Source organism: Sciurus vulgaris (assembly GCF_902686455.1).
Source record: "Sciurus vulgaris genome assembly, chromosome: 7".
Classification (NCBI taxonomy): domain Eukaryota; kingdom Metazoa; phylum Chordata; class Mammalia; order Rodentia; family Sciuridae; genus Sciurus; species Sciurus vulgaris.
Window position 1 is genome coordinate 79,067,166 of NC_136467.1, and position 16,567 is coordinate 79,083,732.

Genomic DNA, 16,567 nt, shown 5'->3' on the forward strand with positions numbered 1-16,567 from the left:
AGGTAATAGCCAGCACTATTACTATTAGCGAAGAAGTGCTGGTCTGGGACAGAAAAACCTAGGTTTGTTCTTCAGACACTACTAACTTCCCAGATAGCCAATTCCCATCAAATTTATCATATGGTTAATTCATCCATGTGTTCTATATAAATAAAGTAATAAATGTGTCCCGATTATTTAAAAGCTATGAGGACCAATATTTATGTTTGGGATTCATGCGGTTCCACCAAATGAGAAATATGGCAATAATACTTTTTTTTTTTTTTTTTTGGTAAAGGAAATAAGATGAAGTCTGATTTGATCATATTTTTACTGGAAATCAACGTTATAGCTAATGAAATAAGCAGAGCAGAGGAAGGCACAAAGCTTTGTCTAAAAGAGAAAAATAGCAAAAAGCACACCAAACAAAAAAAAAAAAATAAAGATGGAAAAGGTTGTCAGTCCTCCCTCTAAGCAGCACATTAGGAACACTAGAACCATTCTCCCCGTCCCCTGTCCCCTGCCCCCACCATGCATAGCACACAATGGTGACACCCCCCTTCTGTGGCTGCCAGGGACATAGGGCCAGCAGGTCATTCTGCTGTTCTCTCAGGTCAGAAAACATCAGTAACACCACCCTCACGGGGTTGGTCAGGGATTAGTGAATTAAATATGTCTGTGTCTGAGAGTCAGCTGTCAGGGAATATCAACTGCCTTCTACCACAGAGAAAGTACTTTTATACACTTTCTTTTTCTTTTCTGTGCACCCTTCCCTTTCATCTAAATAAACCATAGGGATAGATTTTTAAAGGGTGTTATGTAAGGGTAAGAAAATTCCATGTGCCAAAATCCTGAAAGTAGAAAGGCCCTGGGAAGAGAAGTTGAAAGCCCTGACAAACACATGGAGTTAGGGTGAGTGGAAACCAGAGCCAGCCTAGAGGCCCTCCAGGGATGCAGAGTGAAATGCGCATCGCCTCGCCCTAAGCAGTCCCCATTTTGGTAGCCTTCAGATGAAATGACGGGCTTTTGCTTTTCCTTGACTCTCTATCTCCTCTCAGTTGTTGAATCCCAAATAAATGTTGTGAGGACACAGCTTCTGGCCTCTCCTCTAAAACAGTCATCGAGTGCCCCTGAACAAGTCCAGGAGGTAACATTTTTTTTCATCCAAGTCTCAGGTTAATCAGTTTAGGCCATCAGATAGATGCACAAGGACAAAAAGCAAGCAGAAGTCTGTGGTAAGGCAGTGTTTTGTATCATGACCCTTACTGACAGCAAGAGCTGCCTTTCTGAGCTTTGCTGAAACATAAGCTGGATCTGTTTGTTATTTAGAAATTGCCCACATGTCGGGGCAGCAGCTCCCACAGCCTGACATCCTCACCACAGCAGAGTGTCTGGCTTACACGCAATGAGGCAGTCTGACAACCAGACTCACTCTCAGGGTGCTGAGGGCTGGCAGCTGCTCTCCCACAAACAGGAAGGCAGAGGGGCTCTGCAGGGGGCTGCCCTCCTGTGCCCTGCTGCACTGCATTCACCGCCCCATGAGATCTCCTTCATTAAGAATAACTTCTTCAGGCTGGGGAGACAGCTCAGTTGGTTGAGTGTTTGCCTCAAAAGCACAGGGCCCTAGGTTCAATCCCCAGCACCAAAAAAAAAAAAAAAAAAAAACAACTTCTTTGACAGGAAACGCATCCTAAACAAGCTTTTTGGCGGGGGTGAGGAGGGGGGGCAGAGGGAACCCACACACAATAAAAAACAAGCTCCTTGGAGCAGCAGAGAGATAAGTTGCCCTTTTGAGCAGCTGAAAGCTCTGTTGCCATCAAAAGCATAATGAAAATTAGGTTTGCATCTTTAAGCCACACCCGAAAAGAAACAAATACCTATTTTAGGTGTTTATAAGGTAGTTTGAATCAAGGCAACCTATGGGGGAGCAGGGCTGGGAGATCTCAGTCTCAACCCAAGCAGAAAAATCACCCTTAGCAGGTGCCAGACAGCTTTCATCAAACTATCCCCGCCTCTCCTACCCACATCCCAACACTTTCACCCCTTCTGATTATCCAATCTTTCCTTCTGTTTCAATTAGCTTTTTTGTTACTGTGACGAAAAGACCTCACAAAAACAATGTAGAGCAGGGAATGTTTATTTTGGCTCACAGTTATAGAGGTTCAATTCAGGTAAACTGACTCCATAGCTCTGGGCCCAAGGGTGAGCCAGAACATCAGGATGGAAAGGCTTGATAGAGGAAGCAGCTCCGGACGTGGCAACAGGAGCAGAGCGTGAGCTCCACTGACCTGGGACAAAATATAAACCCCAAAGTTATGGCCCAGAGATCTATCTCCTCCAGCCACACCCGACCTGCCTACCAGCCATCACCCAGTTAATCCACACCTCCCTGAATTTGGAGAGATGTGTTCAGATGTGGAACTTTCCATGGAGTGAACAGAGGCTCTTCATCAATGTCCACGATGGGTTATGACGATACACACACCAAGGAGCTGTTTGGAGTTAAGCAACCTTTACTTTCATGTTAAGGGGTAGTTGTTCAAGTGCCTGCCAACTCGGGTATAGGACTGGCACATCAAGGAGAAGTCCAAGAGATGCCCAGAAGCACTGAAATATGAGTACACTCACTGCACACACATACACGCACCTGAAAGGCACTCCAAGAAGCTGCTAGTCAATGCCACAGATGCAAAGTTCCATAGTGACCAGCTTGTAAAGATAATGGTGTTCAGACTTGAGACCAAAATTCCCAATGGTGGGGTTATGGATGCAGCTCAATGATAAAGTGTTTGTCTAGCATGTGAAAGACCCTGGGTTCCCTTCCCAATGCGCGCACGCACACACACACACACACACACACACACACACAAACACACAAATTCCTAAGTACATTAATTCTCAATCCCCAGAAGTAGGCATGCCACGCAATACTACCAACTTCATTTCTGGCCTGGGCCATTAAGTTCTCTCTCACTAGTTAACTCTTCTCATTTCTTTCTTCCTCTCATTCCCAGGTACAGCTAGCCACCTGCAGCACAACACAGAAAAGCTACCTCATGACTCATCACCTTTTCTTTCTTCTAGCAAAGGCAAAGCCCAGCCAGACAGCACTGGGGTAGCTGGGCAGTCCCAAGATCAGAACTTCAGAAACTTAATTTCCTCCTTTCATAGAAGTGTGATCAGACACCCAAGTCAGAACGGCCAGTGCACGCAGCACACCCATGTCCAGGTTGGTAGGTACACACAGAAAATATGAGTCTGCAAGATTATGAGTTGGCTCCCAGCTAGGCCAGAGCCAGCAACTCCACAAGGCCACACATGCCAGCCAGGACCCGTGGCTTCAGTCCCCGCAGCTCCTCACAGGGCGGCACTCCTCAATGCAGATGTGCTTCCCCACTTCGCTTCTCCTTTTGATGGTTCTGTGTGTACTACCACCTTGTACTTGCACTTGCCACTTTGATTCCCAAATCTGCAAATTTCTTTTGTTAAAAGGAAAAACCTCAGAAAAATTAAGTTTAAAACTTTAACTGAGAAAAGAATGATTCAGAAATCACACAGCTCTCAGAAATAGAACAGGTTCTAAAAACTTCACTAGCCAAGTAGTCAGGCTGCATGGATGGACAGAGGGAGAGGGCAGGTACAGGGACAGTGGAATCAGTTACAGCTTGGCATTTTGCGTTCTCTGAATCAGTTGGCCGCCTATGTGCAATTTAACTCAGCCACTGTGATTGACTGAGACTGTTATTTGTTATGAGATCATACTCCTAAATTAGGCTCTGCTCGTTTATGTATTGTTAGGTTGCAGTTCCTTCCATAAGGACTCTCATGTGGAGGCATCCTCAGGCCAAATTTAGTGTAATACTTTTCTATTGAATCCATCTAAGTCAGAAACTTCACAGCATGTGGATTTTCTTCTTCTCCAATTAAACAGTCCCAGGATGTCTGGGAATGTCCTTCAACGTGAGCATGGCTTTTACTTTGAGGACCAACACTCTGGCCACTAAATCCAAGCCAGATCAAAACACACATGCACACCCTGGGCTTCTCCTTTCTCAAATTTTTCTATACTATCAAGTTCTATACCATTCCCTATTATTTCATAGAAAGTACTCGGTTACCCAGAAGATTCCAAAAACACAGTGACTGACAGCTAACAGAGAAATTTAATACATATCTTCCAGTTTATCCCTACTTCTCCAGAGAATAACAGCAACTTATTTCCAGAGCAGGACATGGAACAAAACATATTCCCATATGTTCATCTTAAAACCATCATCAATGATAAGAGAACAACTTCCAAAAATAGAAACAGGACTTCATATTTTACTCAGATAGATATTCAACCCCACCTGAAATAGAGACCCACTAAATTATCAAGAGGGCATCATCCCTTCATCAACCAGGGCCTCAGGGAGAACAAGCAATTTGGACCCCATCAATCTACCTCTCCAGTTATGACCTGTGTACTTGTATAGTAGTAAATAGGCTAGAAAGTAATTTTTCAGTTATTGTCTCCTGGTTCTGTAGTACTTACCAGTTCACTCCAGAAAATGCTTATTACCTAAACACTTAGACCCTAGAATCCAAGTCTGTCCTTAAACTGTGGAGATATTTTTGGACATAGTAACAGATCTTTCCCATACAGCACAGTAAAGATTACACTACAACAGTGTTAACCAGTCCTCCCTTGGCCTTATCTTTTCCTCTGGACTCTTTTTTGTACAAACACTATATTAGGACAGGGGCCTCCTCTGCTTTGCTCATTACTGAATTTCCAGCAATCCACATGTTAGATCCAAATGTTGGTGCCACCCCCAAATTCATTTGTTGGAACCTAATACACAGTATTAAGAGTGGGGCCTTTAGGAGGCCATGAGGACTCAACTCCTGTGAATGTGCCCTTAGAGAAGAAGCTCAAGTGGGCTCTCTTGCCCCCTTCTACCATGTAAAGACAGAGCAACAAGGCACTAATTAGGAAGCAGAATCTGGGCCCTGATCAGACACCAAATCTGCCTTGATTTTGAACTTCCCAGCTTCCAGAACTGTGAGAAATAAATATCTGTTGTTTATAAGTTACCTAGTCTAAGGTGTTTTGTTTTAGCAGCATGAACAGACTAAGAAACTGCACAAGGCCTGGGTCACAGCATGCATGCTTGTGGAATATGTTTTTCATGATGCTAAGAAACCAAAAGATAATTTTCTTCCCTCCTTTCTATCCCTGAACCTGAGAACAGTGGTTTCCATTCTAATAGAGACTTTGGTTGGATGAAGAATGCTATGCCCACATGGGGATAGAACACAGGAAAGAAGTTGTAAAACCTTCAACTGGAGAGGCTTTATGGAGAAGAGATGAGGCATGGCCCTGAGAGGCAAGGGGGTTGTGAGCTCACGGCTCCTGGCAGGTGAGTAAGGACTGCACCTTAGCCCCTAACTGCAGCTTCAGGATCTTCAGTCTTGCAGGGGTGCAAAGGCCTTTTGGGAGTGAGTCACACTGATCAAGCACAGGGAATGATTTATAACCAGAGCATTCATTTGTTGAATTACAATAAGGAATAAAATAGTCAGGCAGACCAAAGCACATGTTTTACACAGTCTGGGAACAAAATTTAAGATCAGAAGATTAGCTGGTGAATGTGGAATGAGGACAAGGGAGTTATGTAATAAAATTAAACAGGACCCTATTACTCTACCCCACACATGGGCCATCACACTACCTGTCTTCCATCTTAACACCAAAGTCCTCTCACTGCCTCCCCTGGTGAGCCTGCAGTCCCTACCACAGAGCAGTCACACCTTTAACTCCTGCCTCTTTCTGGTTCTTGCTTTTCCTGAGCTGTACTTCAAAAAAAAAAAAAAAAAAAAAATCCTAGAACTACTGAGGGTACTAGCAGAAGCGCAAGCCAACATCTCTATTACAGTCAGGTTTTCTGAGTTGCCAGGACTGCCTATTTATTTTTGCTCTATTCCTGAGCCTTCAATAAAATTTATTTAAAATCATTAGAATCAAGTCAAAGAACCAACTATCAAGAAGCAATCCTTCATAATGAGTTATTAGTTCATACCCATTAGGGAAGTTGTTATCAAAAATCAGAAAATAGCCAGGCACAGTGGCGCACACCTGTAATCCCAGTGGCTGAGGAGGCTGAGGCAGCAGGATCATGAGTTCAAAGTCAGCCTCAGCAACTTAGCAAGGCCCTAGGCAACTTAGTGAGAGCTCGTCTCAAAAGGGCTACAGTTGTGGCTCAGTGGTTAAGTACCCTAGGTCCAATTCCTGGTACAAAAATACATATATCAGAAAATAGTAAGTATTAGTAAGGATGCAGAAAATGAACCCTTGTGTCTCACTGATGGGAATATAAAATGGTACAGCCACTGTGAAAGACGGTTTGGGGATTCCTCAATTTAAACAGAGAATGACTATGTGATCCAGCTATTCCACATTAGGATAAGTGCCCAAAAGAACTGAAAGCAGGGACTCACAGGTATCTGTATATCCATGTTCACAGCAGCATTATTTACAACAGCCAAAAGATGGAAACAACCCAAGCGTCCACTGATGGATGAACAGATAAACAAAACATAGTATATACATTTAATATAATATGACCGGCTCTTTAAAAGGAATGGAATTCTGAGCATGCAACCAGATAGATGAATGTGGAACACATTACAATAAGTGAAATAAACCATACACATATTACATGATTCCACTTAGACAAGTGAGGTATCTAGGTTTATAGAGGCAGAAAGTAGAATGGTGGTTTCCAGGACCTGGGGGTTGGTGGGAAATGGAAAGTTATTGTTTAACACATACAGAACTTCAGTTTGGAATAATGAAAATGTTATGGAAATAAATAGTGGTAATGGTTGCTCAACAATGTGAATATCCACAATGTTACCAAATTGTACACTCAAAATGGTAAATTTTATGCTTTGAATATTTTACCAAAATATAAAGTAAAATTCTAAAGTATAAAGTAAAAATATAAAGTAAAATTCTAAAATTGTTTAAAATAATAAGTAATAGTAGTGTAGTTCTTCCCAATCAATGCACTCAAGGAGAGGTTAGTCAAGAGCTGTCTAAAGCAAAAGAGGAACACAGCAGGGAAAGATGGCACCAGGACAGCTGGGCACCTCTCCCAGGGTGAGGTTTTCCTCCTGCCAACTTTCAAAGACCCAGCTTTGCTCCTCTGAAGAACCCTCTAGACTTTCCTTTTTCAAGTAAAATGAATACACTAAGCTGTGAGGAACTCCCTTGTCCACCACAGGAGTCACCAGCAGCTAACAAATACCTGTGCTGGGTCCTTGACTAATCTGGAAACACAACTCCTGCCCCAAATCTCCTTTTTTATAAGCTTCACTTTCTGTTGTTATCAGCCCACCTTATTTCAGGAGAACTTTGTTATGTGTTCTTTACGAAGCTTTCAGGTCATTCTCAGGGATTACATTTGTGAAGTCAGAGGCTTCCCAAAGGCAAAGAGGAAGCACCTTGATCTCTTTAAATGGGCTCTAGTCTCTGGGGAATGTTTTATGAAGACTAGCTGAATTTCTTGGACGTGGAATAGGGTTGCCAACATTTTTATTTTGTCTAGTAAGGAAAAAAATTTTTAAATGACTGTCATTAACAATGATAATTTCATAAATTAAGAAGGCATCTTAAACACCTTCCAGGAAGGGAAGATACAGTTTCACAGTAAAGGCTCCCCAAGAGAGGTAAGCTGATAGTCTGGCATCAATACTGTCACAGCATGTAGACATTTCCAAGTGGATCCAAATTACACTGCATTCCTCTGCATTCACATGAGAGTCACCTGTTACAGCTTAAATAATCACCTCCAGAGAAAGCAAAGGAAAAGGACTGAAAAGGAGGTGATGAGGTTCCTTTCAGATCTATCATTCTGTAACTTAGTAAAATACCAAGTTGTCTTCTATTCATGTCATTAACTCAATGTGTCTCTTTGCAAAAATCACGTGTGTGTGTGTGTGTGTGTGTAGGTGCATGTGCATATGAATATGCATGCGTGTGTCTGGTGCTTTTATGTATGGGCTGAACTGTCCCCCCCCCCCCCCCGCCAAATTCATAGGTTGAAACCCCAATCCCCAGTGCCTCAGAATGTGACTATATTTGGAGACAGGGCCTTTAAGGAGATGATTAAGTTACAATGAGGCCATTAAGGTAGGTCCTGTTCCAATCTGATTGAGTCCTTGTAAAAAGAGGTGACTAGGACTTAGGCACCAGGTACATGCACAGAGGGATGAACATGCGACTAGCAGCAGGGTGATGGCCATCTGCAAGCCAAGAAGAGAGGCCTGGAGCAGAGCTTTCCTTTAAGGCCCTCAGAGGAAACCAGCCTTGCAGACACCTTGATCTTGGACTTCCAGTGCCCAAATGTGAAAAAATGAATTCCTGTTGTTTATGCCACCTAGTCTATGGTATTTTGTCAGAACAGCTCTAACAAACATATAGATGCTAAAATTAGTTTTTGAAAAACAATGTTCTCTGATGAATTAAACTGCCATAAGAAAACTGTCATTTAACTGAATTAGAAATTCCATTAAAATTGACTTGTTGTATCCCATCACTCTTTTTTTTTAAATTTTTTTAGTTGTAGATGGACACAATACCTTTATTCATTTATTTGTTTGTATGTGGTGCTGAGGATCAAACCCAATGTCTCACCCATTCAAGACAACACTCTACCACTGAGCCACAACACCAGCCATCCCAATCACTCTTATTGTAACTAAACGTCAAATATATTTTTGAAAAGGAAACCATTTCCAAAAAGTCATTAATCCAACCCACTATATTCCATCTTCAACAAATACATTTATTAAGTGCTAATAATCACACCTTTTAAAGACAAGAAGCACTAAAATTAGTGTGAATTAATTAAGACCAACAAGGATATTTTAAACACACTGAGCTTCACTATAAGAGATTTAGTGGGAATCAAAAAGTTGAGGCCTGTGCCCTCTAAGAATTAGGGCTTATATTTGAAACCATCCTCTCCCCTATTAAACTTCACCCTCTCAAATACACACACACACACACACACACACACCCCTGATGACACAGACAGCAGGTTCAATAAGGTCTTTGAGAAAAAAGGGGCTCATTATGGCACAGGAACCTGAGCTAGGAGCCTTCAGAAATAGTCCTCTGAGCCTCTGCCCATCCTCTATTGCCAGCCGCGCTGGACTTCTTTCTCCTTCTTTCTGTATTCCTGCCTTCTCTGGAGGGCAGGGCTCAGTCACTTCCTCCATAGAGTCCTGCCTAACTATTTCAGCCCACAAGGATCTCTTCTCAAATCCCATGGCATGGATGACTTGAATCTCTCATTTTAATAACGAGAATATAAATCAGACTCTCTCTCACTGAACACTCATACTGATCTATACAGCTGCAGTTTTTAAACTTCATGGCCATATGAATGAAAAAATTTTAATTAGACCATTTTCACAGTACTGGGGAATTAGCCATCCGTTAAATTTTAATTAGTGAAGTTTTTGAAGCATGTGGCACAATAAGATTACAGAGTGTGATCAGTCATATCTAAAGTCACTTTGAAGATGACTTGCCAAACAAGTCTAGTTTGTATTTCCTGCTAGTAGTATCTATCTTCAAGCAGCACGTGCCATTCTCTACAGCCCTAAGCTAAATCATTCTTTTGACAAGCAAGCAAAAAAGAGAGGGACTGGGTGTTTCTGTTCCACAGTAAAGGAAATGTAAAATAAGAGGTTTAATTAAGAGCTTGAGGTAGAGCAACAAGAAAGCTCTTTCTTTCTTTCTTTTTTTTTTTTTTTTTTTGTTACCAGAGATTGAACTCAGGGGCACTTAATCTACAAGTGACTTCCTCAGCCCATTTTATTTCTTATTTTAAGATAGGGTCTCGCTAAGTTGTTAAGAGCCTTCTTAAACTGCTGAGGTTGACATTAAACTTGCAATCCTTTCCTGCTTCTGCCTCCCAAGTCTCAGGGATTACAGGCATGCACCACAGCACCTGGTAAGAAAGCTTACTTTCTAATGACCTTCTTACCTTCCCTGGTCTGGAGTTCTAAAACCAGGGTGAGTGTCTTTTTTTAGTTCCTCCACCTATCCCAATCACAGTCACCTCAGTACAGTGGCCGATGACAAGCAAACCAGAGCCAGGTGGAGCAAGTGTAGTGCAGGCTCCAGGTAGCCCATGACATTCTCAGCTTGCAGGGAGACCTGGCCAGCCGATGGTCAGAGAGGGGCCTTGTAAAGCGAGGCCTGGAAGTAGGGTCTCTCACCCTGCTTAGGTCTGAGGATGCCAAATAGGCCCCTAAGTCTCTGAACATACCTGATTCATCTTCCTGGAGCTCAATTGTATAAACAGACTTGATGGATTACTTTATATGTCAAATAAGTAGTAAAGGTACGTTACAGGGTGAACTGCAAATATAAAGTGAATATTCATGATAAACATACATCAGGTTTTTTATGATATATGAAATACATACCATATACATGAAACATATATATCATGCTTCTGGTACTCTTGGCCTCTGCTTCAGACTCTGAGGAACATGAGTTAACTTTCCCCTCCCATCAGGCTAATTTCGTAGAATGTAGGTTTATAAGACACAGTTTCTAGGTCTTTATCTTAAATTTCTGCTTCTCCCCTCCCCACATTTTTTCTTTCAACCAAGATAGAATTATTACTGCTGGAACAATATAAACAAAGCCTTGTAGAAAAGCAGGTAATGTTCACAATCACGTCCCCTCATGTGTGTCTCGATTTTTCTTTCTTGATCCACCGGGCAACTTACAGCCAGCCCTGAGGAGCACCACCCTCAGCCGCTCTGCCTCCCCTGGTGTTTCTGCTGTTACCACGGACGTGCCTGAGACAAAGAAATGCACCACTGGGGAGAGTAATTATTTGAAGCATATTAATTATTTTCACTTTTGAAATGGTATAAAATTTTACTAATGTCCTCTGGTAAGGCAATAATTACATAGGTCTTGATAACAGAAACACGAGCAACAATTAAATCCATATTTTAATTTCCACATATTTTTTTCTTTTTTTCCCAGGTTAAACTTGAGCTCCTGGGCTCAAGCAATTCTCCCTTCTGAGTAGCTAGGAGTACAGACACATGCCACCACACCCCGCTTAACTTCCATAATGTTAACACCTCATAAAGAGACTCTCACCTTCTGCGTTATTACACATCTCAGCAACACTATAATGAATGAATAATCATGTTTGCAAGTAAAGAAGCAAAAACACATAACTGCCCCCTTTTTCCAATAGGACTAAGCATTCTTCATATTTCAATCAAGAAAAAAAAAATCACTGTGCACCTTGACATCAGCCAAAAATAACATGACCATCTTATCTGGAAGTTGGTCCACCAAATAATAAAACCTTAAACATTTCACACTCCCAAGGGAAAAGTATCAATTTTTTTTCCATGATTGTTTGCTATCCTGATGTCTGAAGATAAGTCATGACTTTGGGGAAAATAAAATCATGTGAGAAAATTGTTTCCAACTATGAACAACAGAATAACGTACACATGAGAATATTGGTAATTTTGTGAAATTTGTCCTTCAAATATTTATTGTGGTTTCATTCAATGGACCAGTCTTCCAAAAAAGGACTCTTTTGCTCTCTGGACAAGTAAATGTTTTCTCTTTTAACTGATTCTGACTTTAAATCTTCCTTTGTCAGAAGTAAATTTAATATCAAGCAAACAGCTTGATAGTCTTTACTCTTTTAATCAAAGCATAGATAACCTCTTCTATGAGCTGGCACAACTTATGCCACCTGATCAAATGTCTATTTTATTTTTGTTTTCTACCATCCCATAAAGTGTATTCAGGGATTTATCTTCCCTCCCTTCCAATAAACGCTGGAGCAGATTCCATGACTTTTCTGCTTGCACAACTACTTCAAAGTCCCAAAAGAATTAAAATGTCCAGTCTTTGGACACAAAAGAAACTCTGACCTGATTATAACATGAAATCTACCCTCCCTGGTCAAGGTCCTGCTGTGTGCTGCCTCCTGAGAGACCTGGGGAAAGGCTGACTTCTTTTTTTCCACATTCACTCAATTGTTGGCAGTTTCTCACCCCTCCAAAGATCAAGGCAGGAGGACAGGCCAGCATTAGCCATCTCCACCTTTTCTCTTCATGGGTGCTCGAGTGATGCTCATCTTCCTTCAGCTGGCTGCTCATTCCTTCCTCTGCCTCTAGATTTCTGGAAACTAGGATCTCAGATGTTCTTACTCTCTGACCAGCCCTCCCTCCCATGTGGTCCTACGGGACCCAGGAAATCTTCAGGCATCCTTTGCCCCACCAAACTTGGGAAAGTGGGTGATCCAGTTGCCTAGGCCACCATGTTGAGTCCCAAAAGCAGAACACACATATACAGGTAAATTTGTGATCGCTTGAAAGCCCCCATCACTAGGTTTGGGATAAAGGAAGTAGTCACAGACCTTTATGAAGACATCTCTTCAGCAAGGTCTTCAACAAAGTCATTTCTTTCAACATTTGTTTGCTTGTTTGTTTTAGGTGGGGTACTGGGGAGGGAACCCAGGGTCTCATGCATACTAGGTAAGTGCTTCACCACTGAGTTATATCTCCAGACCCAACTCTCACATTCTTGAAGTGGCCAGTGGGTTCACAAGTTACTGAAAGTTCTCAAAATATCTATTCTGACACGTTTACTTTCTTTGGAAGCTCAATGAACCTCAGTCAAAAAAGTGTGCCTCAGTCAAAACTTTAAGTAGTACCCTGTTTTATTTACACACACACACAAATTTAGAATTAACTTACAATTATTTTTAAAGTTATTTTTTGCTCCAATATTTCTGATAAAATTGAGGAAGTTGAGCATTGAAAGGGCCTTCAGAGATAAAATTCAACACCTCCACTAACCCAGTGAAGAATCCCTCCTCTGTGCAGTCCTGACGGATCACTCAGCATTGGCTTGACTGCTAGTGCTAACTCCACAACTAGGAACAAATTTACTCCGTCCTCTTTAGATATCTGAAGACTGGCCTCAAAACTTGGCCAAACTTCTCTCTGTCAAGTTTACACTCCCTGTTCCTCCTACGACCTGGTTTCCAGACCCTTGTTATGTAGGCCATCACTCCCAGATTCCTTGAAGTTGTCCCCAGTCTCTATAAGGATGCTGCCCAGAATGCTACATGGAGTAGAGAGGACCTGGGGCTCCTTTCATCCAAACACCACAGGGAGGAGGCAGCGGTTGTAGTTAGAGGCCCAGATTCTAATCTCAGTTGTACTATATATTGACTACATGACCATGAGTAAGTTATTTCATTTTTCTGTGCCTCTATTTCTTCATCTGCTAAGTGGGTGCAAATACAGGAGTGGCGTTACAATTGTGAAACATTCCTAATGGTGCCCGGCACTTAATAACTTCCATACAAATGTCTATAAGAAAAGGCATGTCCTTATCAATGCAACTCAAGTTTGCTTTTGAGCAGCTACTTTACACTTTGATTCATTCAGGATTTGTGATGTATTGAAAACTGAAAATTTTATCTTTCACATGAACTGCTGGAGTTGTTCCATTTTTTACTTTTTAGATTGACTCTTTGAACCTCAATGCATAATCAGAACTTTAAGCCTACAGTGAGCCACATATTCTACTATTATTATCTCTTGTCCACACATAACGTATTATGGGTCTCATGGATTACCCTCCCAGATTTGTAGTTACTGCAACTCTGATCAATGCCCCCTCTATGTCTTTCTCTTAGTGAGTGATAACAAGAAGGAGAAGGGACAGGAACAGAGCCCTCTGCATCCCACCCTTTCCTCTCCTTCTTCTTAGGTATAGCAGGAGACTGCCTAAAGTGCCTCTGTGAGGGCCAGACACCCTTTAGACTGTCCACTGATGGGAGGTGTCAGTAACTAACTTATCTGTAGGTCCCTGGCTTTGGAAACTCGATTGGTGAAATGGAAATAAGTCACCTTGCTGTGAGAACTAATGGAATTTGTGCGTTAGGAAACTCCTGGCCAACTTGTTTTAATGACCCCAAAGACATTAAAAAGTCAAAAATAAAGAATTCAGAGGTGAATTCTGATTGGTTACACACCTCAGCATCTGGGAGCCAACAGAAATGAAAAGCTAACCTTTCCAGAATGTGATCAAGTCATTTGCAAGATAGAAGATGGTCCCCACTGTAAGCAGGGTGGGGTTAGCCTGAAAGGCTGAAAGGTAGCAACCAGCGGTAGATATGCAGAGGCAGCAGGATAAACAACACACACACACACACACACACACACACACACACACACACACACACACGAGTTCACAAAGCAATACCTCAGCTCATGCAGTGTGCTCTGATGTTTTCCCTCAGATTGAGTTTCATGTTTTAGAAATGCTGGTTGCAATTCACCAAACTGGTATTATTACCCATCATTGCTCTAATGAGTCATAACTCACATTTAGAAAACAATAGACATTGCACACCCAAATCTACAGCCCAGTAGATGTCTAGAAAAGGGAAAGAAGTTAGGTCAGTATAATTTATCTCTGTGAATGTTTTTCTCAGTGGTCCTGAGCTATCTTCTTAAAGAATTTGTTCTGGAATGTCACCAGGACTCACTTATTCTTTTGAAAGGTTCCTAGCCCTGTTTTCATCTCTATACCTGTGTAAAGGGGACTATACATGATTTCACTGCTCTAGGATGCCTGTCACTTGAACATCAAATAATCTAGTTCAGTTTCAGGCTTTCAGACCTTCTCAGAGATGTTTAGGTTGGACTTTCCATTTTGAAAGGAAAGATAAAGATTGGGAGTAATGCGCTGGGGATATAGCTCAGTTGGTAGAGTGCTTGCCTCGCATGCCCAAGACCCTGGGTTCAATCCCCAGCACCATTAAAAAAAAAAAAAAAAAATAGATTGGGAGACAACACTGTCTATCCTGCTACCTGTTAATATTGCCTCACCTTCCATAAACACTGGATAATCTCCCTCATGGGAATAAAGCTTATCAGGGTCTCCCCCTTTCCCACCTTATTCTTGCAGGCCATCTTCCAGCACCTGTTCTTGGTGATGAACACAAGCACACCAGATTCACAGTCATAGTTTCCAGACCCCCTCCTCCCTCTAATTTCTTCACCTGTCACGGAAAATGCTGCTACTTTGGCTATTTTCCCAGGAGTTAATTTACGTATAGGAGTCCCTCTCTCTTCCCTGGCGTATCATGGACACTTTCCTCCAAGCTTCTTTTGATTACAAAACAAATTGATTATAATGTCTGAGATTCCAAGTCATCTAAAACGCTGTGGAGACCACAAAGTCTCAAAATAGGTTTCTAATAAGACTTCCTCAATTCATTACACAGAAAGGATGGAAAAGAAAGGCGGGATGAAGCCATAACATCCCTCTAATTAGTAAGAAGACCTGCAGGCAGGCTCCCCAATCCGAACAAATCGTCAAGCCAGGGTTCATTCTGGGAACCTTCTTCACTGCGGCGGGCGCGCGCCTGGGGCCGGGGGACAACGCATTTCTCCCGGAGGGGCAGGGTCTTCTAGTCCAGGACGACTGTCTGAGTGGCGGAGACAGGCAGGCCCTAGCAGCCAGGAAAGTTTTCTCACCTGCCCGGCCGAGCTGCGGGAGAAAGCCCACCCAAATGCGGAGCGCCCTGGCTTCCACCTTTTTTTCGGACACCCTCGGGCGGGACCAAGCACATCAACCCGCTGCAGGGAAGGTTTAAAGTAGATGGTCTCACGGGATCCACACTCTCTTCCTTGGTACCCTCGAAACCCTGATCTTTCCCTCCCACGCCAAACTAAAAACCACCCCAAACCCAAGTGAGTCCTACTGACTGGCCCGGAACCGCACGCATCCCGCGCCCGGGTTTAGCTCGGCCCTGGGTGCCCCGTCCCGCCCGGGGTTACCGGCTGGCGCGCTCGGGCCCGCGAGTCCCGCCGGTCACAGCTCCTCCGAGGTGCGTGAGCACCGCCGCCGCAGCTACCGCCGCCTCCTCCCGCAGCCAGGGGCTGGCGAGTAGCTCCCTGCGCCGCGGTGCGGCGGAGACGCGCGCTCCCGACCTGCGGCGGAGGCGGCGCTGGGCGCCGGTCCGGTACTGGAGCGTCCTGGACACCTCCTCAACCCGAGGGCGCCTAGGCCGAGAGGAGGTGATCTTTGCAGAACTCTTTTCTTGGACACCCCGTCTCTCTTAGTTTCTATCAGAACCTGCCCGAGGAAAGGGAAAAGAAGAATCTCACAGATGTCTTGGCCATCCCTTCCTCTGCGGCGGGTCCCTGGGGCCAACTTTGGGTAACGCGCTCCTGAGCTGAGCGAGAGGAAATGGGGTAGCACGAATTGAGGTTTATGGCATTAGAGTCAAGTTCAGTAAGATCCTCCATAACGGGCAGCCTAATTACTATTACGATTTTAGAGTCTCCATCTGCCCACAGGTATGGATACCAGTGGGCAATCAAATGTCTCCCAATAGGTCCCAAAGGGATAGGACTGAGACAAGAGTACTTTCATGTTAGCAGGCTTGGTTCATTCCTCCTCCCTTCCAGCAAATATTTATTGAGTCCATATTGCATGTCGGACACTGATATGGGCACT

General features: G+C 43.1%; 1 protein-coding gene across 1 annotated transcript in view; it reads right to left on the reverse strand.

Annotated features, from left to right (window-relative positions):
• The window catches only part of MRAP2 (melanocortin 2 receptor accessory protein 2), a 38,890-nt gene extending 22,832 nt beyond the window's left edge, over positions 1 to 16,058 (reverse strand). The window contains exon 1 of the mRNA XM_079148061.1: positions 15,886 to 16,058. The gene's annotated coding sequence lies outside the window, so the exon portion shown is untranslated. The remainder of the gene's footprint in view (positions 1 to 15,885) is intronic.
• Between the last annotated feature and the right edge of the window lie 509 nt (positions 16,059 to 16,567).